Source organism: Puma concolor, chromosome B4, assembly GCF_028749965.1.
Source record: "Puma concolor isolate L17-30 chromosome B4, mPumCon1.1.hap2, whole genome shotgun sequence".
NCBI classification, from domain to species: Eukaryota; Metazoa; Chordata; class Mammalia; order Carnivora; family Felidae; genus Puma; species Puma concolor.
This window is the reverse complement of record NC_141673.1, coordinates 126,217,429-126,243,109: the sequence shown is the minus strand read 5'-3', so window position 1 is coordinate 126,243,109 and position 25,681 is coordinate 126,217,429. Positions and strand designations below refer to the sequence as shown.

Here is a 25,681-nt window from a genome sequence, read left to right as displayed (position 1 = left end):
AAATCTCAGTCTTTCCTTAAACATTAAATGCATTCCTTGTATATTAAAAAATATTTCAACTAAGAGTATATATATATAATTAGAGTATCACATTGTTCTCAATCCATAAAATATGTAAAAAAATCACATGAATCTGCACATTATGCAAAATGAACAGCTAATGTTTTTTTATATTTCAAGAGTTACAGACATGGTTTTGAAAGTGTCAAAAGGCATTTTAAACCATATGTTTCTTTGAAGTACTGTATTATTTGATTCCTTAATACATTCTGATTCCTTAATAGCCTGATGAATTGAGGTGATAATTTGATATGACTTTAGAAAGATCTATTCTCAGTAAATAATACCACAGTTTAACTAATAAGAAATAAACCTGTATTAAATAGTGGATTTCAGTTTTCTGGTCATATTCCACTCAAAACCAAATTCCCTTTTTAGGTGTGTGTAGGAATCATAGGATGAGATGATTTCACTTCTTGTTATGTAGCCAGAAGGAAAGAAATTTCCCAAAAAGCAACTGAGATTTCTACTTTAAACATAGCAAGTTGAAATCACACAGTTGTCTATTTAATTTGAGTTCTTTATTTCAACCATTGGTATAAGATCACAATGATAGATACAATTCCAAAATGAGAGCTAAAGGTTTTGTTATGAATTTCAAAACGGTCTTCTCTAATATGGTCATTGTTTTGTAACACCTTTTATTTTATTTTATTTTATTTTATTTTATTTTATTTATTTTTTTTTTTAGTTAAAAAAAATTTTTTTAACGTTTATTTATTTTTGAGACAGAGACAGAGCATGAATGGGGGAGGGTCAGAGAGAGAGGGAGACACAGAATCCGAAACAGGCTCCAGGCTCTGAGCTGTCAGCACAGAGCCCGACACGGGGGCTCGAACTCACGGACCGCAAGATCATGACCTGAGCCGAAGTCGGACGCTTAACCGACTGAGCCACCCAGACACCCCAAGACCTTCTTTAGTCTCTTGATCTTTGCTCTCAGGTGACTGTCAAGATGAGCAAAAACTTTTTTAAAGGGTAGGACATGACTCTATTCAGATGTTCATAAGAATTTAAAGTGGTTGCAAAATTATAAATTTTCAGAATAAGACACTTTAAACTCCTACTAAACAGAAATGTGTCCAGTGTTTAAACCCTACTGTCCCTTGTTACTGTCTACACTGCATGCGGTTCGTGCAGGATTTTCAAACTCTTTGAGAGTTGTGCTCAAGCCTAAGCTGTCACAGACAAGAAATCTTTGGAGGAATGAAGTTAACATTTTAAGAAAGTATTGCTGAAAATGAGTTCCAGGTTTTTGTTACTTTTTTAATAAAGAGTATAAATGAATACAGAAAATATATTCCTTAGAATTCACCCTAATGAGTATTTTAGGAATACAAACATTCATTAATTAGCCCTCATGTGTTTAAAATACACACCTGTTGGATATGGTTATGCACAGAAGCTGGTTTTTTCATGAATAATTTGTATCATTTTTGCATAATTTTAAGGAACCATATGTTCTATAATGAAGAAAAAATATTTAAAGTATGCAATCATGTTAAACAGTTACAGCATGAGTCACTATATATATATATATATATACATATATATATGTATATATATATATATAATTTTTTTTTAAAGTGCTGCCTGTAGGTGACAATAGGAGCTAAAAGGATTTGAAGTGAGCTATCAATGTAAAATCACTGTAAATTTATTAACTTAGGCAATTTTGGTTATTGAGACCAACTTTGGAAACTTTCTTGTGTTTAGGTATTAAAATGCCTTTTAAAAATCTGAAAACCAGGGGCGCCTGGGTGGCGCAGTCGGTTAAGCGTCCGACTTCAGCCAGGTCGCGATCTCGCGGTCCGTGAGTTCGAGCCCCGCGTCGGGCTCTGGGCTGATGGCTCGGAGCCTGGAGCCCGTTTCCGATTCTGTGTCTCCCACTCTCTCTGCCCCTCCCCCGTTCATGCTCTGTCTCTCTCTCTGTCCCAAAAATAAATAAACGTTGAAAAGAAAAAAAAAATCTGAAAACCAGATTGAAACATGAATTGAATACTTAGATTTGTGTTTGTTTTGTACGAAGAGGTCTGCATCACTGTGTAAAAAAATGACTTTGGTGGCTCGTCTAGGTTTTATAACGTGCCAGGACTGGTTCATTTTACGGATGTCATAAAGAACAGTTACGTGCACTTAAAAAAATAAATTATTTTCCATGTCATTTAGCTCTAAAGTCCTTTTTCTGTTCTTCTCCCTGTGAGTCAAATAATCCATTTGTATCACTAATGTTTTTTGTAGTTTTGTTGCTTTATTGAATATTTGAAATGTCCTTTCAAATATAGCGTAGGTAATACCCGTCCAAATTTGATATTTCTAATGCATCATACCCAAATTTTAATTTTTGTGGGAATGTAACAATCATCATTGATGTGGTCTTAGTTTTGGTTTTTTTTAAGTTTATTTATTTTGTGGGAGAGAAAGAGATCACGTGAGCACAGGAGGGAGGGGCAGAGAGAGAGAGAGAGAGGGAGAGGGAGAGTCCCAAGCAGGCTCCTCACTGTCAGCACAGAGCCTGATGCAAGGACCCGATCTCATGAACTGTGAGATCCTGACCTGAGATGAAATCAAGAGTTGGATGCTTAACCAATTGAGCCTCCCATGTGCCCTAATGTGGTCTTATTTTTAATAAGAAACATGTATCAATAAGAAACACATAAAAACATGCTACAGTTGAGAGGACCGAACTTTAGAAGCTGTTTCCTTGTTGTGTCTTGTTAAGGGTGTGGCACAAGTAGCGGAAGTCATAAGAAGGGAGAAGGTATGTGTCTTTTCCGTTTAGAAATTAATAAGCCAACTCACCGAGAAATGGGCCACCACCTCCCCATTCTTAGAAGTATCTATCCTGCTTTTGGCATGCTCTAGCCAGCCGGTACTGTTCTTTAGAACTTTTTCTGATGATTGAAATACGCCGTATCTATGCCATCCAATATGGTAGCCACTAGCCCCGTGTGGCTATTACGCACCTGCAGTGTGGCAATGGAAGAGTGTCTGCTAAGAATTTGTAATTCAATGTAAATAATCCTACGGTAGCTTCTGCTGGACTCCTTTCGATCCAAAGTGTGCTCCACAGACCACCTCGGAGCCTGTTCGGAATGTCAGAATCTCAGGCCCCTCTTCAGACCTCCTGAAACAGAATCCACATGTTAGCAGCCTCTCCGGGTGGATCATGTGTTCACTGCCATTTAGCAGAGCTGGTCTATAAGGCATTCCTAAACGAACTAGATGGCTAGAGGAGACAAGTATTCCAATTCCCAAGGGCCTATATATTTTCTTTATTTTGGAGAAGTTAATTATTGACATTCAAAAAGAGGTAAGGAGCATACGCTTTGAGGTTAGACCAGGCGTAGAAACAGCTTTGCCCTGTGTTGGCTGTGAGCGATCTTGGGCATGCTGTCCTACGTAAGGCTTGGTTCCCCTCTGTAAGGGACAGATGCTCATGATACGGTACCTGCCTCAGTGTTGGGAAGATGAACTGACATAATGTAGGCAAAGTGTTTACACACACAGTAAACCCTCAAGAGGACTGGTTTAACTTACACTGTTGTTAACTCGTATTACATAAAGTTGTGCCTTTCAAATGAGACAGGCAGACTAAACTTAGCCGACTGTGTCTTTCTTCTAAATCTACATTGGCTTGGAAAAAGTCTCCAACGATGGTTGCTTATCTTAAAGAAAAGAGGGTCTGAGTCCATTGGTTTGATTTTTGACACATGTTACAGATTCAGGATCAAAGCGTGAAGCAACGACCCGGCCTCTTTAAACCATGCAAGAGTCCTTCAGTTGCAGATCTGAGAGCATTGCAACTGCTTCCCCTTCCTCCCTTAGAGTTTATAGAGTCCCCAGGTGCTGTAAAACGTCTCGAAAATTCTGCCTCTCTCTAATTCTCACAGTTGGGGCCACGGCAAAGTGGAGCTCTGCCCTCCTGGTTGCAAGATGTGAACGGACGGGTTTGGTCGGCCTTCTTTGGAGTGCAGCCAGAATTTCCTTTTCAGCAAATTCTGTTTTAAAAAGAATGAACCTAGGGTGAGCTCAAACTATTAGTCACAAGTTTTCATCTTTATTAATGGTGCTTCATCAGGAAGCTAATCCAAGTGGGGGTGGGAGCCGTTTCCTAGTTAAAAATAAAAGCACATACTTACTTAAAATTCCCATCATTCTTTTGCCACTAAAAAAGTAGTCCATGCTTACAGAATATAAATTTCGAAGTGCTTTTTAAAACTTAACCATTTCGGGGCGCCTGGGTGGCGCAGTCGGTTAAGCGTCCGACTTCAGCCAGGTCGCGATCTCGCGGTCCGTGAGTTCGAGCCCCGCGTCAGGCTCTGGGCGGATGGCTCAGAGCCTGGAGCCTGTTTCCGATTCTGTGTCTCCCTCTCTCTCTCTGCCCCTCCCCCGTTCATGCTCTGTCTCTCTCTGTCCCAAAAAAAATAAATAAACGTTGAAAAAAAAAAATTAAAAAAAAAAAAAAAAAAAAAAAAAAAAACTTAACCATTTCCCCACTGTTGGTTTATTTAGGTTGTTTTACACACACATAAGTGTGTGCACACATACACATACATCATATATATATGTATATATATATACACACACATATATGGGTGTATGTGTGTATATATATATACATATATATGTGTGTGTGTGTGTGTATAGATATATATAGTCTCTGTCCTCCATATATATATATATGTGTGTGTGTGTGTGTGTGTGTGTATATATATATGTATATATATTTCAGCTTGGGGTTCTCCCTCTCTCTTTCTCTTTTTCTGCCCCTCCCTCGTGTGCTTGTGTGGGCGCTCTCTCTCTCTCTCTCTCTCTCTCTTTCTCTCCCCAAAAATAAGTAAATAAACTTAAAAAAATAAAAATAAAACCACATCAATGGCAATTCTTACATCCCCACAAAAATTAAAATTTGGATATGATGCACTAGAAATATCAAATTTCGGGGTGTCTGGGTGGCTCAGTCACTTAAGCATCTGAGTTCGGCTCAGGTCATGATCTCTCAGTTCATGAGTTTGAGCCCCGTGTCGGGCTCTGTGCTGACAACTCGGATCCTAGAGCCTACTTCGGATTCTGTGTCTCCCTCTCTCTCTGCTCCTCCCCCACTCATGCTCTCTTTATCAAAGATAAATAAACATTAAAAAAATTTTTTTAAGAAATATCAAATTTGGACTACTATATATATATATATGTATATGATGTGTGTGTGTACGTATATATGTGTGTGTATCATATTTCTTTGCATCTTTATTTCCTTCACATAGATTGTGGAAAAGAGAATTCAGTATACTGATATACTTTTGAAAGAGTAATATACCTTTCCAAATTGCTTTTCACAAAAGTTGTATTAATTTACGTATCCATCAGCAGTGTTTGAGTTCATTTCGCTGTAATATTGACTGTCACTTTAAAAATGATTAATTTGATGCGGTGGAATATTATTCAGCCATAAAAAAGGAAGTCCTGCCACCTGCAACAACACGGATGGACCTTGAGGACATTCTGCTAAAGTGAAATAAGTCCGAGAAAGACAAATACTCTGTAAGCTCACTTATATGTAGGAGGTGGGCAAAACGGGTACAGTTGGTCTAAAGGTACCAACTTCCAATTACAAGATAAATAAGTCCTGGGGTATAATGTGATAACTGTAGTTAACAATACTATATTGTATATTTGAAAGTTTCTAAGGGAGTGGATCTTTTTTTTAAATTTTTTTTAATGTTTACTTATTTTTGAGACAGAGAGAGACAGAGCATGAATGGGGGAGGGGCAGAGAGAGAGAGGGAGACACAGAATCAGAAGCAGGCTCCCGGCTCTGAGCCGTCAGCACAGAGCCCGACGCGGGGCTCGAACTAACGGACCGTGAGAGCATGACCTGAGCCGAAGTCGGACGCTTCACCGACTGAGCCACCCAGGCGTCCCGAGAGTAGATCTTGAGAGTTCTCATCATAAGAAAAAAACCTGATAACTATGTGTGTTGATGGGTGTTAAGTAGATTTATTGTGGCGATCGTTTGATTATGCAATATATATACATGTATCAAACCAGTATTTATACACCTAAAACTAATATAATGTTATATGTCAATCATCTCAATTTAAAAATAAATAAAAATAAATAAAACCTAAAATAGAAAGTTTTTAAATAATTTGATAGGCAAAAGTATCTCATTTTTAACTTAAGTACCTAAAGATTTTTTATTATGGTGAGGTTAAGTGTTTTTTCATATTTCTTAGCCATGGTTGTTTCTTCCTTACGTATGTGTCCTTGGGTGAATTACTTAACTCTGTACCTTGTTTTTTGTTTTAATCTCAAGTCACTTTGTAAGGTCACTGTGAAGACCAAATTAGATAATATTTTTCACGTACTTGCCACAGTATGTGTTGTATAGATGTTCATCGGTCCTTGGTGAAAGTCTGATTTATGGCTTTTGTCCACTTTCTGTTGCCGTTGAGTTCCCAGGATTTAGAGCCTTATGGGGCACTGACCTTTCTCACTTCTTTGCATGAAGTGGGAGAGGATGAAAGTTTCTGATGAGCCTGGTGACCGTTATTTCTGAGGAGGCCAGGAGCAGAGTGACGGAAGTCTCCTCACTATGAAAGTTGAATCCTCTCCGTATATTCACAGTCTAATGTTATTATCCCCGTTTTATAAATAAAAAAACAAAGGCTCTGAAAGTTGTAGTGGCTTGTCCAGCGTATGACGGGCCTCTCGTCCCCTGCTCCCTCCATGCCGCTGGGGACTGTGGTCCCTCAGCCCTTTGAACTGTACTTGAGGTTTACATCGTGCTACCTAAGGCAATCCTGTATGCTTGTTGATGTCAACTGTGGAGCCACTTGACCTGAGTTCAGACCCTGGCTGTCACCTACTAGCTGTGTGACGTGGCCAGCACAGTCACTTCATCTGTAAAATGAGAGTGGTAGCAGGACTTACCTTTTGAATTGTCGTGAGGGATAGGTCGTTGATTTATGTATAAATCACCTAGGTCAGTAGTTTTGTACACGACAGGTGTTATATACCAGCCACTGAGATCATAATCCCCAGCGTCGGGGACGTGTGTGGCCAAAGGCCTATCCGACATTTTTTTTTTGAGAGAGGGAGAGTGAGAGAGTGTGAACACACATGAATGCGTGCCCGCGCACGTGAGAGGGAGAGGGGCGGAGAGAATCCGAAGCAGGCTGCGTGCCCATAGCAGAGCCTGATGTTTTTTTTATTTATAAAACGGGGATAATAACATTAGACTGTGAATATACGGAGAAGATTCAACTTTCATAGTGAGGAGACTTCCGTCACTCCGCTCCTGGCCTCCTCAGAAATCAAACTCACAAACTGTGAGATCATGACCTGAGCCAAAATCCAGGGTCAGATGCTTAACTGACTGAGCTGCCCAGGCGCCCCCTACTGACATTTTCAGCGTCTTGCCCGCACACCATCGACTGTGCACCATTCTTGGAATGGAACTGGGGGGAGATCTCTTGGTGGGCTAAGAACTTGTGCTTTTGCTCACCCCATGTCACAGTGAACCAAAAAGAAATTTTTGTTTGGTGAGAATTTTACCAATTCGGATTTAGTTTTATGCAGCCGGCAGATCAGAAATCCAGAGTCCCTTTGTGCTGCCCACTTGTTGTAATTCCTGAGTGGAGGAGGTCACCAGGAAGGCCACCCTCACTGTCATTTGTACTTTTTTTTTTTTTTTTTTTTTGGAAGACACCGAATGCCCTCACAAGCCGAACATCAGCTCGGTAGCATGGCTCCTGTCCACACAACGTGTGCATCTCTCCCTGGAGAACTTCACTGTTGGGAGCACAGGGATCACAGGAAGTTCCCCAGGTTTGGGGGAAAACCATCAGAGAGAGAGAGAGAACAGAACTTTGCTGTGAAGCAAAATCATTGCCGAAAAGGCAATCGCGTTTCCCTGCTGACTGGCCAGCTTCACCTCAGGCTGCACCGTGAGAAGATCGTAAGGAACCTTCTTTGTGAAGGTTCTCATGGTCTGGGATGGAGGCAGATGCAAGGCCTTCCCCCCCTCATTCATCTGTTCATTCAGCAGACATTTATTGAATCCTGACTATGCTTCCTCCTGCCCTAAGGCCAGGTTGAGGTGTATCTCATTCTACTTTTGTATCTTAATTCCGATTTCTGTTTCTCCCAAACAAGGCTGGACAGCCTAACTCAAGGGCAGCAACCCGCTGTGCAAGGCTGACGAGGTGGGAGAGGATGAGGAGAACAGCTGTTATTCGGGGGATATTTATGTGAGTCACTGGATCAAGTGATTTATGTATTGGAATGATTCAGAACACTTTTTTTTTTACCACCCACTCTTTACAGATGAGGAAACTGAGATTTAGGGAGGGTTTTTTTTAATGTTTATTTATTTATTTTGAGAGAGAGAGGGCACGAGCAGGGGAAGGGCAGAGAGAGAGGGAGAATCCCAAGCAGGCTCTGTGCCGTCATCGCACAGCCTGGTGCGGGGCTCGATCCCATGAACCATGAGATCAAGACCTGCGCCAAAACCAGGAGTCAGCCATGTAACCAACTGAGCCACCCGGGCACCTCAAGATTGAGGGGGTTTTAAAAATGTGCTCAATTCAAGCCCCTCATCAGGCTCTGTGCTGACAGCTCTGGATTCTGTGTCTCCCTGTCTCTCTGCCCCTCCCCTGCTCACACTCTGTTTCTGTCTCTCTGTCTCTCTCAAAAATAAATAAACATAATAAATATTTTAAAAATGCACTTAGCTAATAAGAGACAGACCCAGAATTTCAGCTTCGGTTAAGCTGACTACAGAATCCAAACCCTTCATTGTTCTGTGCTGCTTCTCTTGTGAGGTCAACCTTGTGGTTTCTCCATTTGCTTTCTTGAGCGTTGGGGTTAACGTGTATGTTCCTTCAGATTTTTCAGTACATTTTTTTTTGTTTTGTCTTGATTTAATGACTAAGGTGTTAGAGTTGTTAACCCAATGGGTATGTGATTTGCTTTGGAGAAGGTATCCAGTAGATGTCTCTGGAAGTCCATGTGTCATTGGGACGCACTTGTGTTGTTTCTGTGTCCAAGATGATGCTGATGGGCAGCCTTGAGAAGATCACATTTCCACACTAAAGGTGGGATGTAGAGATAAAGAACAAAGTGTGAGAGGAAGACTTGAAGACTTAGGTAGAGAATAGAAGTGAAGGTGAGAATAAATTAGCTTCCTCCATTTGCACCTTCATTTGCATTTTAGCACCTGCAGTGATATAGAGAAAATAATTAGAGGTGTACCAGGATGAGATAGTGACTAAGGAGAGAAAGAATGCCAGAGGACAACGCAGCTCTAGAAATTTACGACATACGGTGATGTTTGGCCGAGGTTGGAAGGGTTGCTGAGGTCACCGGATGAAGCAGGGCACTAGATGAGTGAAATTAAGTGTTCCCTCGAGTTTCCAGGAAGGTAGAGAGGGCTTAGGGGAAGGTCAGTGGCTGGAGAGGTGCCAGGTAGATTTGGCAGGACGGGAAATAGAATTACAAGAACACCTTGAGGGGTCAATCCTCAATTAATAAGAAAGGGAGTGTCTCTTCGGGTTTATAGTAAAGATGAACAGGTGTCATTAGAGATAAAGCAGAGGCGATATAAAAACTAGTAAAAAAAAAGTACATGAGCTGCTGAGTAATTTTTTGACATCCTTGGTTACCAAGGTAGGTTTTCTTTGTAAAGTGCTTGGCTTCCCAAATGGTTTGCTTATTAGCCTTTTGTATCCTGTGCAACAACAGAATAGCAAAGTCGTGCCAAATGGCATTTTCCCCGACACTCGTGCACCGGTCGTGTGCTCTGCCAGTATTAACTTATAGCTCACAGCTGTGTGCACCAGCTCCTTCCCCTTCTCCAGATAAACTCAGCCTTTGTGATGTTTTATAACTTGTCCAAGGTCACCCAGTTAAAAAGTGTCACGTTTAGTATTTGTTACACTGCCCGCCAAAGAAAGGGTCCTATTTTGGTGAAAGCAGAAGGCTGTGGTAAGACGTAGCCCTGGAAAGATCCTTGTTTTCTCTGGTGTTGGAGATTGGAAGTGAGTGTGAACTGAGTGCTTTGACGTGTCCTGTGCTCTATTATTTTGTCCTGTGATTTCAGTCCCCCCTAGGCTGTATCAATGCCATAAGGAGGAAGGTACCTGTATCTTTATTAAGATAAAGTTCATCTCAATGTGCTAATGGGGATGAAGTCTGTTGTTAAATTAATCATTTTGCAAATGGTAGTGTCATTTTGCAAATGGCAAGTGGTAGTGTTTACTTTTTGGATTGAGCTTTCTTTCGGGGCCATGCATGGGAACTATGGCAGGCAATGTAAACTGGCAAAAGCAGCTTTTAATTGATGAAGACCTGTAACTTATTTTCCTTAACTAATCTAATTCCTTGAAACTGAGAAATGGAAGGCAGTATTCATCACAAAATACTGCTAGCAAGCAAGTGAAAATTCACTTCTCCCTGACCCTTTATAGGAACATACAGGGGCCCGTGCTCTGGGCAATGAACTTGGAGTTTATAGGCCTGAGCACGATTATCAGTAGATGTGAAGGCCGGACAGTAAATGCTGAACAAGTGATGTCGTATATGTGTATGTTTGAAGGATGGTTTAATTTCTCTGGTTTGTTGATCCATTGAAAACCACCCCGGCCTCAAAATGCTGTGGACACAGATTTGGAGGAGAAAAATACTTTGTCATCAGTTAAGGTAGTCACGAGATTAAAAACCAACTGAAGTTTATGCCAGCTTAAGTATAAATAATTTTATACTAAGATACCAGCTTAAGTATAAATAATTTTGGTTGGGAACTCCTCAGAAGGGGAGGAAATATATTGGGCCCCATACATAACCTCCAAAATGAAACCCTTCAATTACTTTGTAAAAAAGAGGAATTGGAGTAAGGAATAATGAGACTAGGTAGGTATCGATATTATGCGAACTATATAATTTTAAGCCTGGCATACCATGTAATGGAGAAGTTGGCAAGCTTTTTCTGTAAGGGTCAGACAGTAAATATTTTTGGCTTCGAGGCCATACATTCTCTGTCACCCTCACTGAATTCTGTTGTACCACAAAAGGAGCCATTGGTTCATGAGACACAGAAAGAGGCAACAGGCTGACTTTGGCCCCAGAGTTGTGGTTGGCTGGTCCCTGGTATCATCTGTGGGGTTTGAGCCCTGAAGGTCTTTTTATATATATGGCAAAAGTGAAATGCTTTCTACACAAGCCTAGTAGCAAATCTGAGAATGCATTCTAGGTGCCCCTTTGTAGAAACACTATTTTATTTGAGGTTTTTGAAAATTATGCTTGGCCAACTCAAACATTAACCTCTGCTCTTTAATTCAGATGTTATATTCACATTTCTTGCCGGACCTGGGAACTGACTGAAAAGAATTATTATGAAAGACACAGGGCCCTTGAACCCTTTCTTGTGGCTGTTTTGAAGGGTCATTGTCTTTTTGCTAATTGGGAACCAGGAACATTATGTTTCAGCTGCTTGTGGAAGGTATTATCCTTAGAGAAATGGTCTGGGCAAGAGTTTGTATGGGGGTGCCGGGAACAGAGAGGAGAAAGAAAACCTGGGAGGGCCAAATTACAGGCACCAGCAACAGAGAAAACCCAGCCAGTAATTAGAGTAAATTTCTGAATACAAATCCTCAAAATGCGTCACTTTTCACATTTGAATCCCAATGCATTATACTCAACAAAACGAGTACTTGGTGATATGTCAACATTTTAATTCTGAATGAGTGTTAATTGGGTATTTTAGTGCTGAAATTATTTGTTACCTAAAACACTGACACAACCTGAAGTTCCCTGATTTTTATAATTATATAGCACAGACAGAATTTCCTTCTCTAGATTTGATTGCTTTTACAAAATGTATTTAAGGCACACGCTTTAGATCAATTAATAATTCAGAACTGTAATTATTAGACTCCATGGTGACTTGGTATAGTAACTCCTCCTGAATCAGCCCGTTCACAATTCGGGGCTGGTTGGAATTGTGAACTTCAGCCAAAAAAAAAAAAAAAAAAAAAAATGGAAAATATGTCCTCTCGATATAACGTACATGGTGACTGTAGATAACACTGCCAGCTGGTATATTTGGAAGTTGTTAAGAAAGGAAATCCTGACAGTTCTCATCTCAAGGAAAGAAAAAAAAATTTTTTTTTTTTATAATCTATATGAGATGATGGACATCGACCAAACTGTCTGTCTGTGGGGGAATCATTCCATAATATATGTAAGTCAAGTCATTATGCTGTTATATCTCAGTAAAACTGGGGGAAAACATTCCTCCCTGGCCTCCCTTTACTTGTCACTTCCCTAGAGCAAATGTGTTGAGTGGCTGCCTGACCCAGTACCGTGCTAGGGGCTTGGACCCGGTAGGGAACAATGTAGCCAGCGACCCTTGCTTTCCTGGACCTATTTGTTACAATACATGTGCATGCCAAATATAATTTCTTGCTCTCTCTCTCTTTTGGATGCCTTCTCTGATTTCTCTAGCAGAAATCATGTGGGTCTAAAAAAATATTTTTATTGGGGTAGAATATACATAACAATATTTAGCCCTTGACCTGTTTTTAAGTGTGCAACTGCATTTTAAGTGTGGCATTCAGTGCAAGTTTTAAATACGAATTCCCCATCTTCTCTCCCCACCCTGGCCCCTGGCATCCACCATTCTTTCGGTCTCTGTGGATGTGATTACTCAGCTGAATGATAAGAGTATTTGTCCTCTTATGATTGGCTTATTTCACTCAACAGAATGTGTTAAAGGTTCATAAGAAACTGTGTTTCTAAAAGAAATGTTTGATTTTCTTAAATTAAAATTTTTAATTTCCATTCAGTCAGGTGAAAGGGTTTTTTTTTTTTTTATCCTCAAGAAGAGCAGTGTTTCTAATTCCTTTGAAAAAAATGTATTTTTTTTAATGTTGACTGACTCACCAAGCAATATTTTCGTTTTGGTTTTGCCTTAGAAAGAAAAGATTTGATTTGTTGTAAACCCTTGTGTATTACAGTCTACTAGGAGAACGGAAGTGCCCTCCTTGCATGGAATTAAGGAAGTATTCTGAGGATGGTCCTGTTTTAAAAGACTTTCTAATTCAGTGGCTCAGTCAGTTAAGCATCCGACTTCAGCTCAGGGCATGATCTCGCGGTCCGTGAGTTCAATCCCGGAGTCAGGCTCCGTGCCAACAGCTGGGAGCCTGGAGTCTGCTTCGAATTCTGTGCCTTCCTCTCTCTCTCTCTGCCCCTCCCCTGCTTACACTCTTTCTCTCTCTCTCTCAAATATAAATAAATGTTTAAAAAAAATGTAAAATACTTTCTAATTCCTTTTTTTTTTTTTTTTTGAGAGAGAGAAAGAGAGACAGAGAGAGAGAGACAGAGAGAGAGATTGAGAATCTTAAGCAGGCTCCACACCCAGAGTACAGCCCCCATGGAACTCCATCTCAAAACCATGAGATCATGACCTGTGCCAAAATCAAGTCACATGCTCAACTGACTGAGCCAGCCGGGTGCCCCTAAAATACTTTCCAAAGTAAATCAGACAAATATTAATTAGGACAACTCATTTTTGCAGGTTATTTTTTTTTATTTTTTATTTTTTTAACATTTATTTATTTTTGAGACAGAGAGAGAGCATGAACAGGGGAGGGTCAGAGGAAGAGGGAGACACAGAATCCGAACCAGGCTCCAGGCTCTGAGCTGTCAACACAGAGCCTGACGCGGGGCTCGAACCCACAGACCGCGAGATCATGACCTGAGCCGAAGCCGGATGCTTCACCGACTGAGCCACCCAGGCGCCCCAGCGGGTTATTTTTAGAGAAAGACGTAACAGAATTTTCTTTCTTTGTTTGGAAAAGAAAATGTGAGTAGGAAAACAAACACATACTATCCCCACTGGGGGATCCTACTTTTTAGAAAATGTGTGGGTTTTTCTGCCTGCAATCCCAATTTTATGTTAATTAGCACACTGCCCCCTGCGTAAGGAAAACTGTTTGCGGTGCCTTCCCTTTCCTGGTAGGCTGCCTTGCTTGTAACCACCCCTAGGAGCCACTCTGAAGAATGCAGGCGGCAGAGGTGTTTTCTGAAAGTGGAAGCAAGTGAGCTCAACGGAGTTGTTAATTCTTACTCTCCAGTGCCAGCTGGGGAAATTATACTCCTGGCTGCTATCCTTTGGTTCTGCTGTCAGTAATAACAGGTAGGAGCCCCCACCTCTCCTACCTAATAGAAGGTTCATTTTCCTGTGATTTAATTGCCTACAGAGGTTGGAATTGTGGAGGGCTAAAATTGTATTTGCGAGCACTGCATTCATGAAATACTTGGCTCACACGCACAGAAATAGGCCCTGAAAAATAATTGCTTCCTAACGATGTGCACGCATGATGTGGTTCCCCCAGAGCTCTGAAATCCTGCCACAGTCAGATAGGGCCCACCCGCCAGGCATGTCTCTGGACTGTATGTGGAAATATTCTTTTACTTCGTTCTTCATGGAAATCACAAAAGAATAACTTGAAAAGGGTTGGGCACTCGTTATGCAGTGAGGCTTTCGTGTATTTTTGCCGTATCATTCTAATTTCTTTCTTTTTTTTTAAATTTTTTGGATGTTTATTTTTGAGAGAGAGACAGACAGAGCACAAGTCAGGAAAGGGCAGAGAGAGACGGAGACACAGAATCTGAGGCAGGCTCTAGGCTCCGAGCTGTCATCACAGAGCCCAACACGGGGCTTGAACTCACGAACCCCCAAATCATGACCTGAGCCAAAGTCGGACACTTCACCGACTGAGCCACCCAGGTGCCCCTCATATCATCCTAATTTCAACAAAATTATGTGTAATTATAAGTGATATACATTGGGAGTCTGATATGATTTGCTTCTTTCAACTTACTGAAGAAGACTAAAACTGTTGGGTATAGAAAAAAAAAAGAGAGAGAGAGAGAGAGAGAGAGAGAGAAACGAAAAGAAAAAGACCATGCCCTTCACCTCTTGTAGTCTTGTCCAGATTTTGCCAGGCTCTTCAGGAGGGTTGTCTCTTCTGCTCAGCTTTGCGAATGCTTATCATCCCAGGAACTGATTTTCTCTCTGTTTACCACGGCTTTCTCTTTCTCTGTACCGAAACGCCTTGTTGACTTTGCTGGGGGTCTTTCTCGGGTGTTCCTCAGACGATGGGATGGTACAGGTTCTGTTCTATTCATGACTGGATGCCACATTGGTAGGAAATAGAAATGTTATACTACATGCTGAACAATCCATGGGACACTCATTAAGGCTACTGAAGTTGTTTTTGTATTTAACACCAAATATTACCCCAACTTTGATATGATAGACCTTTACTTTAAAAAAAGTTTTTAATGTTTCTTTTTTTTATCTTTTTTTTTTACATTTATCTATTTTTGATAGGCAGAGAGAGACAGAGCACAAGTGGGGGAGGGGCAGAGAGAGAGGGAGACACAGAATCTGAAGCAGGCTCCAGGCTCTGAGCTGTCAGCACAGAGCCCGATGCGAGGCTCGAACTCACAAACCATGAGATCGTGCCTGAGCTGAAGTCGGACGCTTAACCGACTGAGCTACCCAGGCACCCCTATGTTTATTTGTTTTTGAAGGAGAGAGAGAGACAGAGTGTGAGCTGGGAAGGGGCAGAGAGAGAGGGAGACAAAGAATCTGAAGCGGGCTCCAGGCTCTGAGCTGTCAGCACAGAACCTGAGGCGGGGCTCGAACTCACGAGCCATGAGATCATGACACCCCATGATAGACCTATACTTTATTCACTTACCCAAAATATGTACTGGGCAGCTACTGTGCACCAGGGTCGGTACCAGGCAATCAGCTCAGAGTAGGAGATCCAGATATTAAAATGAAGCCCCTCACGCGGTGGTAAACCCGCTTCTTCTGGGTCAGAGGGCAAGAGGACCAAAGGAGGCCCAGATAGTGCGTGCCTTTATGATTGCGAACCAGTTTGAATTTACAACTGTCCTTGAAATGCCGCATGGAGATCTGGCAGCGGAGAGAGCTGACATAGAGACCTCACGTCCCCCTGGGTCTGTCAAGGTCCGTGAGGGGCTTTTGCATGTGAGTAGAAGCCCAGCCTACACATTCAGGGCCCTGCTCATCCGTGCCAACCTCCCTCAGCATACAGCTGCCCCTAGCCACAGCTGGGTCTAGGAGTGCGCACGCGGGCAGGGAAGTGTATCTTGAGAAGTGTGAACTTGGGAAGAAGCCCAGGCAGACCTGACAGGCCCGTGGCCATTTGGTCAGCAAATTCCAGGCGCTCCAGTTCCCAGACTCTCTAAAACCACCCTGTATAATATGGTAGCCCTTGCCATGTAGGGCTATTAGGATGTCAACTCATCAAAATTAAGTGAAAATTTAAAATTCGTTGCACTAGCTATATTTCAACCCACTGTTGTCTAGAGGCTATCGTGTGTGTATATATATATAGTATATGTGTTGCTGCAGGGCAAGTACAGATTTTCCGGCAGAAAGTTCTAGTTTGGAGGAAAAGACAGGGGCTGGGAGTGTACAGGCACCACTTTCCCAAATCTAAGAGTTGTGCTGTGTTTGCAGAGCGTGGGGACGGGGCTGGGGGGGAGGGGGGAGGGGGCCGGGAGTGGGGCAGCCAACGAAAAGTAAACAGTGACTAAATAAGTCTTTGCATCATGTGAGAGACTCTCCGAAGAAGATAAGCCGGGTGATGTGATGGGAACTGTAGCCAGAGAGGAAGAAGAGCCTCAAGCAGTGGGAAAGACAGAAGTAGAAGTTCAAAAGCCAAGAGAGTTTCCTTTGTCCAAAAAAAAAAAAAAAAAAGGTCAAAAAGGCGATGTTTATGGCTGGCAGGTAGCGAAGGAAGAGAAAAGTAGTGCGAGATGTGTCTGGAGATGTAGGCAAAGGCCAAAGTGTGTCAGCGAGACACGGGATTTATTTTTTAAGTGACACGGGGGGCAATGGGAATGTTCTGTAAGGGAGAATGTTGCGAGCTAGCGCGTTTGAAGAAGTTTCCTTTGGCTCCCTGCGTGGAAGGGCTGGGGGCGGGGCAGAGGCAGAAAGACCAATCAGAGCTGTAGTCGGAGCCCACACAGGGCGTGGGCGATAACTAGGCTTGGGGTGATGCGGTAGAGAGAGGTGGACGATGAGATTTTCATAGCGCTGAACAACAGAGCAGATCCGTTTGCAGCCAGCACACATTTATTGAGTGCCTGCTGTGTACGAGGCCCTGTGCTAGGTACCGGGGACTCGATGGTGAACGAAAGTGACACCGACTCCTGCCTTCATGGAACTTAGGTATTCGTGCAGAGAGTAGAACCATGAATACACATGTAAGTACAGCAGAAAAAGGGGATTAGTGAGTAGCTGATGGCTTGCCTTTTTTTTTTTTTTAATTTTTAAGTTTATTTATTTATTTTGAGAGAGACAGAGACAGCATGAGTGTGGGAGGGAGCAAAGGAGAGGGAGAGAGAGAATCCCAAGCAGGCTCTGAGCTGCCAGCGTAGAACCCCATGTGGGACTTGAACTCATGAAAGTGTGAGATCGTGACCTGAACTGAAACCAAGAGTCTGATGCTTAACCGACTGAGCCCCCCAGGCGCCCTATGGATTGCCATTTTAAATGCTACAGTTGTTACGGGGCGCCTGGGTGGCTCGGTCAGTTGGGCATCCGACTTCAGCTTAGGTCATGATCTCACAGTCTGTGAGTTCAAGCCCCACGGCGAGCTCCGTGCTGACAGCTCAGAGCCTGGAGCCTGCTTTGGATTCTGTGTCTCCCTGTCTCTCTGTCCCTCCCCCACTCATGCTCTGGGTCTCTCTGTTTCAAAAATAAATAAACATTAAAGTTAAGTGCCACAGTTGTTTTGGTCAGTTTTGTGACCTTTGATGTTGGAGATTTACAAAGACAGTTTGGGAGAAAAGAAAAAAGCAACTCCAGAAATAGAGTTAACAGAGCCAAAGAGGCCCAGGGTTACTAGAGGTCCTGTAGTCCTCCATGGAGTCAGCGCTAAGACACCCCCGACCTCCTGAATACCCTGCAAAATCAGTAAGTTCAGCTTCCTGCCTCTGGGTAGTTTTGTCAATATCAGTGGTCACATTTTTTGTTTTTTTGGTTTTGTTGTTGTTGTTGTTTGTTTTTAAATTTTAATCCCTGGGGGGGGTGGGAGGGAGGGGAGAGTGGGTGATGGGCATTGAGGAGGGCACCTGTTGGGATGAGCACTGGGTGTTGTATGGAAACCAATTTGACAATAAATTTCATATTTAAAAAAAAATTAAAAAATAATTTTAAAAATGTAATTCCAGTGTAGTTACCATACAGTGTTATATTAGTTTCAGATATACAATATGTGGTTCAACAATTCTACACATTACTCATTGTTCATCCCAAGTGTACTCTCAGTCCCCATCACCTATTGAACCCACCCCCTACCCACCTCCTCTCTCGTAACCATGGTTGTTCTCTATAGTTGGTCTGTTTCTTGGTTTGTCTCTCTTTTTCTTTGTTCGTTTGTTTTCTTTCTTAAAGTTCACATATGAATGAAATCATATGATATTTGTTCTTCTCTAATTTCACTTACCATTACACCCTGTAGATGTAGCCATGTTGTTGCAAACGGCAAGATTTCACTCTTCTTCATCCAATTCCTCTATCAGTGGACCCTCGGATTGCTTACATCATTTGGCTATAGTAAATAATGCTGTGATAAACATAGAGGTGCATATATCTTTTCAAATTAGTGTCTTTGTGTCCTTTGGGCTTGATACCCAGTAGTGGAATACCCAGTACTGGATCATATGGTAATTCTATTTTTAATTTTTTGAGGAACCTCCATACTGTTTTCAAAAGCAGCTGCACCAGTTTGCATTCCCACCAGTGGTGCACAAGGGTTCTTTTTTCTCCACATCTTTGCCAACACCTGTTGTTTCTTGTGTTTTTTTTTTTTTATTTTAGCCATTCTGACAGGTGTGAGGGGATATCTCATTGTGGTTTTGATTTGCATTTCCCTCATGATGCGTGATGTTGAGCATCTTTTCACGTGTCTTTCGGCCACTGGTATGTCTTCTTTGGAGTAATGTCTGTTCGTGTCTTCTGCCCATTTTTAATCAGATTATTTGTTTTGTGGGTGTTGAGTTGTATAAATTCTTTATATATATTGGATATTAACCCCTTATCAGATATATCATTTGCAGGTATCTTCTCTCATTCAGTTGGTTGTCTTTTTGTTTTGTTGGTGGTTCCCTTTTCTGTGAAAATGTTTTTATTTTCATGTAGTACAATAGTTTATTTTTGCTTTTCTTTCCCTTGCCTCAGGAGACATAACTAAAAAATGTTGTTACAGCCAATGTCAGAGAAATTACTGCCTGTGCTCTCCTTTAGGATTTTTATGGTTTCTGGTCTCATATTTTGGTCTTTAATCCATTTTGAGTTTATTTTTGTGTATGGTGTAAGAAAATGATCCAGTTACCTTCTTTTGCAAGTATTATGATCATGGCTTTAAAGAAAAATACAATTTCAAGCATTATAAAAGGTTCCACAATGTAAAGCAAGTCCCTCCCACCCCTGCTTGGCCCTGGATCCCTCAGGTTTCCTCCCCAAAGGCCATCACTGTTAGGTGTCCTGGCATAGAGTTCTCAACTGTCAGTTGTCAACAGAACTATATGCAGAGCTTTAAAAAGGACTGATGCCTGGTCCTGCCCCTGAGTTTCTGGTTGAATTTTTTGGGGATATAGCCCAAACATAGATATTTTTTTTAAGTTTTATTTGTTTAAGTAATCTCTACACCCCATGTGGGGCTCTCATGACCCTGAGAGTCACACACTCTTCCTACTGAGCCAGCCAGGCACCCTCGAAGCACAGAGATTTTTAATATCCTCTCAAGATTATTTCATGTGCAGCCATTTAAATGTTCTAGAGGTAGCCTAAAAACCAGCATATGTATTCTCAAAAAAATATATATATATACATACATACACACACACACACACACACACACACACACAGAGAGAGAGAGAGAGAGAGAGAGAGAGAGAGACAATACCAGAATAGTATCTACTGTTTTGTCTCTTTTTTCTTTTTTTCTTTTTTTTAACTGTAAAATATATCTTGGAAATTGTTCCATGTTAATACATATGGCTATGTATATGCCTTATTAGTTTTAATGTCTCAATAATAGGCCATAATGTAGATGCACCATAATTTATTTAATCAGTCTCCTCCTGGTAGATAGTTACGTTATTTTAAGTCATCTGTAACACAAATAATGCCATAATGAACATTCTTATATATACATCCTTTGCATATATTTGTATATACCTCTAAAATTAATTAGAGGTATTAATTCGAAGAATCAGAATTGGGATTATTGGTCACAGGGTAAGTGAATTTTCAATTTTGATAAGTGCAACCAGATTTTACCCTTAAGGGGCAAAGATGTGCTCCACACTAATAAGTGCTTTGCTTTTCATCTTTGCCAAGAAAAACTAGCATTTTCTTTGATTTTGCCCCTTTTAACATCATAATGAAAGTTGGGCATTTTCTATATGCTTTCTAAAGAAACCATTTCTCTTTCTGTGAATATCTCCTGTCATTTTTGTCCATTTTTCTCCAATAGCATTGGTCTTTTTCTTACTAATTTCCAAGATCTATTAACATATGAAAGAAATGAACCCTTTGTCATTGGTAAATTTTTTCCCAATGTTATATTGATTTTTATTTATAATTTTTTATTGTATGTAATAAAATGTATGGTTTTTATGTTTTGAAATTTTAAAATGTGGATTGGTAATTGGTCCAGGTATCGTAAGCTACTTGAGGACAAGGAATGTATGGTATTTCTTCTTGTATCCTCAATGTCTGGCACATGGTAGTTACTTGCTGAATGAATGGTTGGATATAAACATGATGATGATAAAGGATCGTTCAAGCTGATTGCGTGTGTTCATCCCAGAAAAGTTAAGGAGTTAATGATATTACCATAATGGAATTCCCTTGGTAATTTGAATGCATCAATTTATGCGTGCAGTATTAAGTGCCCAAAGGCATATCCAGATGAGTTCTCTCAAAGGTTTCCTTTTTCTCATTAAGCTCTAGCTCCTTAAATGTGCTAAGAGCATTCGCATCTTCAAATTGGTCCTTCTGCCTTGAAACATTTTCCCTTACCTCTTTGTATAACTTGTTGCCTGTTAACTTCAGACCCAGCCTAAATATGATTTTCCTTTTATTTTTTATTTTTTTTATTTTTTTTTTTCCAACATTTATTTATTTTTGGGACAGAGAGAGACAGAGCATGAATGGGCGAGAGGCAGAGAGAGAGGGAGACACAGAATCGGAAACAGGCTCCAGGCTCTGAGCCATCAGCCCAGAGCCCGACGCGGGACTCGAACTCACGGACCGCGAGATCGTGACCTGGCTGAAGTCGGACGCTTAACCGACTGCGCCACCCAGGCGCCCCATGATTTTCCTTTTAGAAGCCCCTCCTTATTCCCCCTGCTACATTTCCTCAAAGCACCCTGTGCTTCTCCTGGATCGTCCCTGCCAAAATTGTCATAAAATAATGTTTAGGTTATTACCTCTGTAACGTCTGTCTCCTTCATTAGACTGTAAACCCCAGCGTTGTCTTCTTCTCAGATTGTACGCTGGCCCTGGGGATACGGAGGTGAAAAACACAGACTTTCTGCCCTCATCATGGGCACGAAAATACAATCATATATTCTAATGTGTGTGTATATTAGGAAGGGAGAGATAATAATAAATTTAGTTGTACACAATGTTAAATGATTGTTATTTGAATGAAGTGGAAAACCTAGTAGGTGTTATCTTTGGTTTGGAGTGCTCAAGTTTGGTGTGTCTTTGTTTGTTTATTTTAATAGCTTCCTTTAATATTTTTTTAAGTTTATTTATTTTTGACAGACACAGAGAGAGAGTGCGAGCATGAGCTAGGGAGGGGCAGAGAGAGAGGGAGACACAGAATCCAAAGCAGGCTCCAGGCTCTGAGCCATCAGCACAGAGCCCAACGCGAAGCCTGAACTCACGAGCCGTGAGATCATGACCTGGGCTGAAGTTGGACGCTTAACCAGCTGAGCCACCCAGGCGCCCCTGGTGTCTGTCTTAACAGTAGAAGCATCTGGCATATAACGCATGAATGCTGTAGCAGACTGCAAAACAGTAGTCCTCAGGCCATAATGCAAGAGTCAACAGGCATGGGCAGCAGCAGTAACCAGATCTTTCTGGTCTTTGCCAAACTGGCAAGCCATCTTTGTCCTGCTTGATGGAAGTTTTATCAACAGCTCACATCGTGATCTCACGGTTCATGAGTTCAAGCCCCACATGGGGCTGGCTGCTGTCAGCACAGAGCCTGCTTCAAATCCTCTGTCCCTCGCCTGCTTGTGCCCTCTCTCTCTCTCTCTCAGTCTCTCTCAAAAATAAAGAAACATAAAAAAAAAAAAAAGATACTTACTTCTCAGAGCTGAGAAGGCTGGAAAGTCCAAGATCAAGGCACTGACAGATTCAGTGTCTGGTGAGAGCCTGCTTCCTGGTTCACAGACAGCCTTCTTACTGTTATGACCTCATGTGGTCAAAGAAGCTAGGGAGCTCTCTGAGATGTCTTTTACAAGGGCACTAATCCCGTTCACATGGGCTCCACTGTGATGACGTAATCAGCCTCCAAAAGCCCACCTCCTAACACTATCACCTTAGAGATTAGGTTTCAACATATGAATTTGGGGGCGACACAAGCATTTGGTCTATGGAACCATGTACTGAATATTTGCAGTAAAAATGCTTCCTTATTTGTGAGACAGGAAATATTATATGAATTGCTTTTTATTAAGTGTTCTTAATAGAGTCGGGGTTTTTAGCATTAATAACATATTAATATAACCAACAGCACATCTCTCTCTAGCTACGCAGTCTAAAATTTGCAGCAAATTTCTAAATATAGATTTGTATAAACCAGATTGTCTCTAGTTCTGAAATCACCTTCTGAAGGTAGGTTAGCTGCTTAAGGGATGCATTAACTATTTTAGGTCAGTAGGGTACTTTGCAGTGCTTTATTACTAAATGCTCCATACCACTGGCGCTTTTCCAGGCAAATCCCTGATCGGGTAGCCTATTTTTAATATTAAATCTCTCTGAACCCAAGTCATATCTTTCTGGAAGGTTAGACTTTTAGAACAGTGTATTAATAATTTACTACCAAATTACTGAGTCATTTGGCCTGCTTAAGTATCTAACCTAGTAGCAAAAAATTATTTAAGCAGTCATATGAGAAAATTCCAATGTTTCAAGTGGAAATGTAACATAATCATTTTAACACATTTTCTACAGAGAAATGTAGTTCTTCAAAATGTTAACATTCAGGTTCAAGTACTTTTCTTTTAATTCTTATTTCTTACCTGATGTAATTCCTGTATCAACATTCTTGCTTTCTTCCTTCCTTCCTTCCTTCCTACCCACCTGCCTGCCTTCCTTCCTTCCTTCCTTCCTTCCTTCCTTCCTTCCTTCCTTCCTTCCTTCCTTTATTTCTTTATTTCTTATGCATAAAGAGTCTTTCAGAAGACCCAGAGTTTGCCTCCATTCCCCACATGCAAAACAAAAAACAAAAAACTATAAAGGTTAAATCAACAAATTAGGGAAAATATATACCTGCATTTTTTTTTTGTAACACCATAAGTATTTTCAAGATAGTTTGTTAGATTTTTCGATTGCATTAAGAGCTTTCTACTTTTGTTAAAAAATGGTAACATTACAGAAAAAAATTTAAATTAGCTCTCTGAATTAAAAACAACAGTGAATCCAACTTTATCTCTTCTGTTCATTTTGTATACTCCCAGTATTTATATATATGTGAATGTATGTATTTATAGAAATGATTCAGGGATTTTTATTTCTTTATTTTTTTAACCAAATATAATGATCATTAAGAATTGCCTATAATGCTCTTTAGCCTTTATAACTATTATTAAATATTATATAATAATCTAAGTGTTGTATGGAACATATTTTAGAATTTTAAGACAGATCCCAGAAGCGAAATCATTAGTCTAAACGCATATTAGTCTAGATATGTATCTAGATACAAACAGAAAGAACATTGTTTTCCCAAAGGGTTTTTTAAAAGTCAAGAAAGTATCAACAAAGTATCAATGAGACATGAAAGCATCTGTGTTAATGTAACTTCACAACACTGAATTGGTACTTTGCAAAGAGAACTAATTTAATAGGAAATGGTATTGTGTTTCATTTAGCAGGCTGAACACTGTTTCCAGATGCTCGTGACTAGTTTACTTTTTGTGAATTTTGTGTTCATAACCGCTGCCTATTTAATACCCTTTGATCTCTTCCTCTTTTCTTATCAATGAATATAAACTCTGTATAAGCAAAGAAAATTTTAGAGGGTAAAACCTTTAAGGACGGAAGCCCTATCCCCTTTGACAGCTGTGTGACTCCCTGGGGGGACACACATGATGACTCTCCTTTAATGTGTGTAGATGGATTGTTCATTTGCACCTGAGAGCATTCACCCTGGAAGGCAGGAGTCAACAGTTATTGTTTGATTGTTCTGCCACTCAAGGAAAGGCTTGCTGCTGGACTTTTGTATCTGTCTAGTTTGTTAGTAGCGTGCCTTTTAAATATATTACTCAGAATGGCTTAAAGAAATATCTTCCTTCTGTGCTGGCTTGATTTTTTTTTTAATTTCTTTAATGTTTATTTCATTTTGAGGGAGAGAGAGACACCGTGTGAGTAGGGGAGGGGCAGAGAGAGAGGGAGACACAGAATCGGAAGCAGGCTCCAGGCTCTGAGCTGTCAGCACAGAGCCCGATGTGGGACTCGAACTCACAAACTGTGAGATCATGAGCTGGGCCGAAGTCGGATGCTCAACCGACTGAGCCACCCAGGCACCCCTGTGCTGGCTTGATTTTTTAAACTCTCTGTCTTCCTAGACATTATATGTGTAGTCACTTTTTCTGCTGTGAATTTAAACTCTCTCCCCATAGACATGGCGGGGCTAGTGCATGAGGAGTAACAGTCAGTAAACAGTCATACAATATGTCCTATTTACAGCGTTTTTTTCAACCATCTCTAAGGAAATTTTCAAGAATATTCTTTCTAGTAGCGTCAATTTTTTTTTATATACTTATTTTACTGAGGGGGAAATTAGCCTGGGGCATATTTACATGACTTGCCTATGGCTTCTCCAATGGGTCATTAGCAGTTTTAAGACTGGAGCTTTGGGGCGCCTGGGTGGCGCAGTCGGTTAAGCGTCCGACTTCAGCCAGGTCACGATCTCGCGGTCCGTGAGTTCGAGCCCCGCGTCAGGCTCTGGGCTGATGGCTCAGAGCCTGGAGCCTGTTTCCGATTCTGTGTCTCCCTCTCTCTCTGCCCCTCCCCCGTTCATGCTCTGTCTCTCTCTGTCCCAAAAATAAATAAACGTTGAAAAAAAAAATTTTTTTAAAAAATAAAAAAAATAAAAAATAAAAAAAAAAGACTGGAGCTTTGAATCCCTGGAATGAATAAATACAATTAATGGGAAAAGAAGCTTCATAGAAAATGAGTGTTAATCATATTTTCAAAATGCAAAGCCTCTCTTAACATTTCTTGGAAGAAGGATGCTATATAAATTTTATGTATAATGACTTTTTTTTT

The 25,681-nt window shown here is 40.9% G+C and overlaps 1 protein-coding gene across 10 annotated transcripts in view; it reads left to right on the top strand.

The window, feature by feature from the left end:
* CACNB2 (calcium voltage-gated channel auxiliary subunit beta 2) overlaps positions 1-25,681 on the top strand; it is a 393,564-nt gene that overhangs the window by 224,072 nt on the left and 143,811 nt on the right. The window lies entirely within an intron of this gene.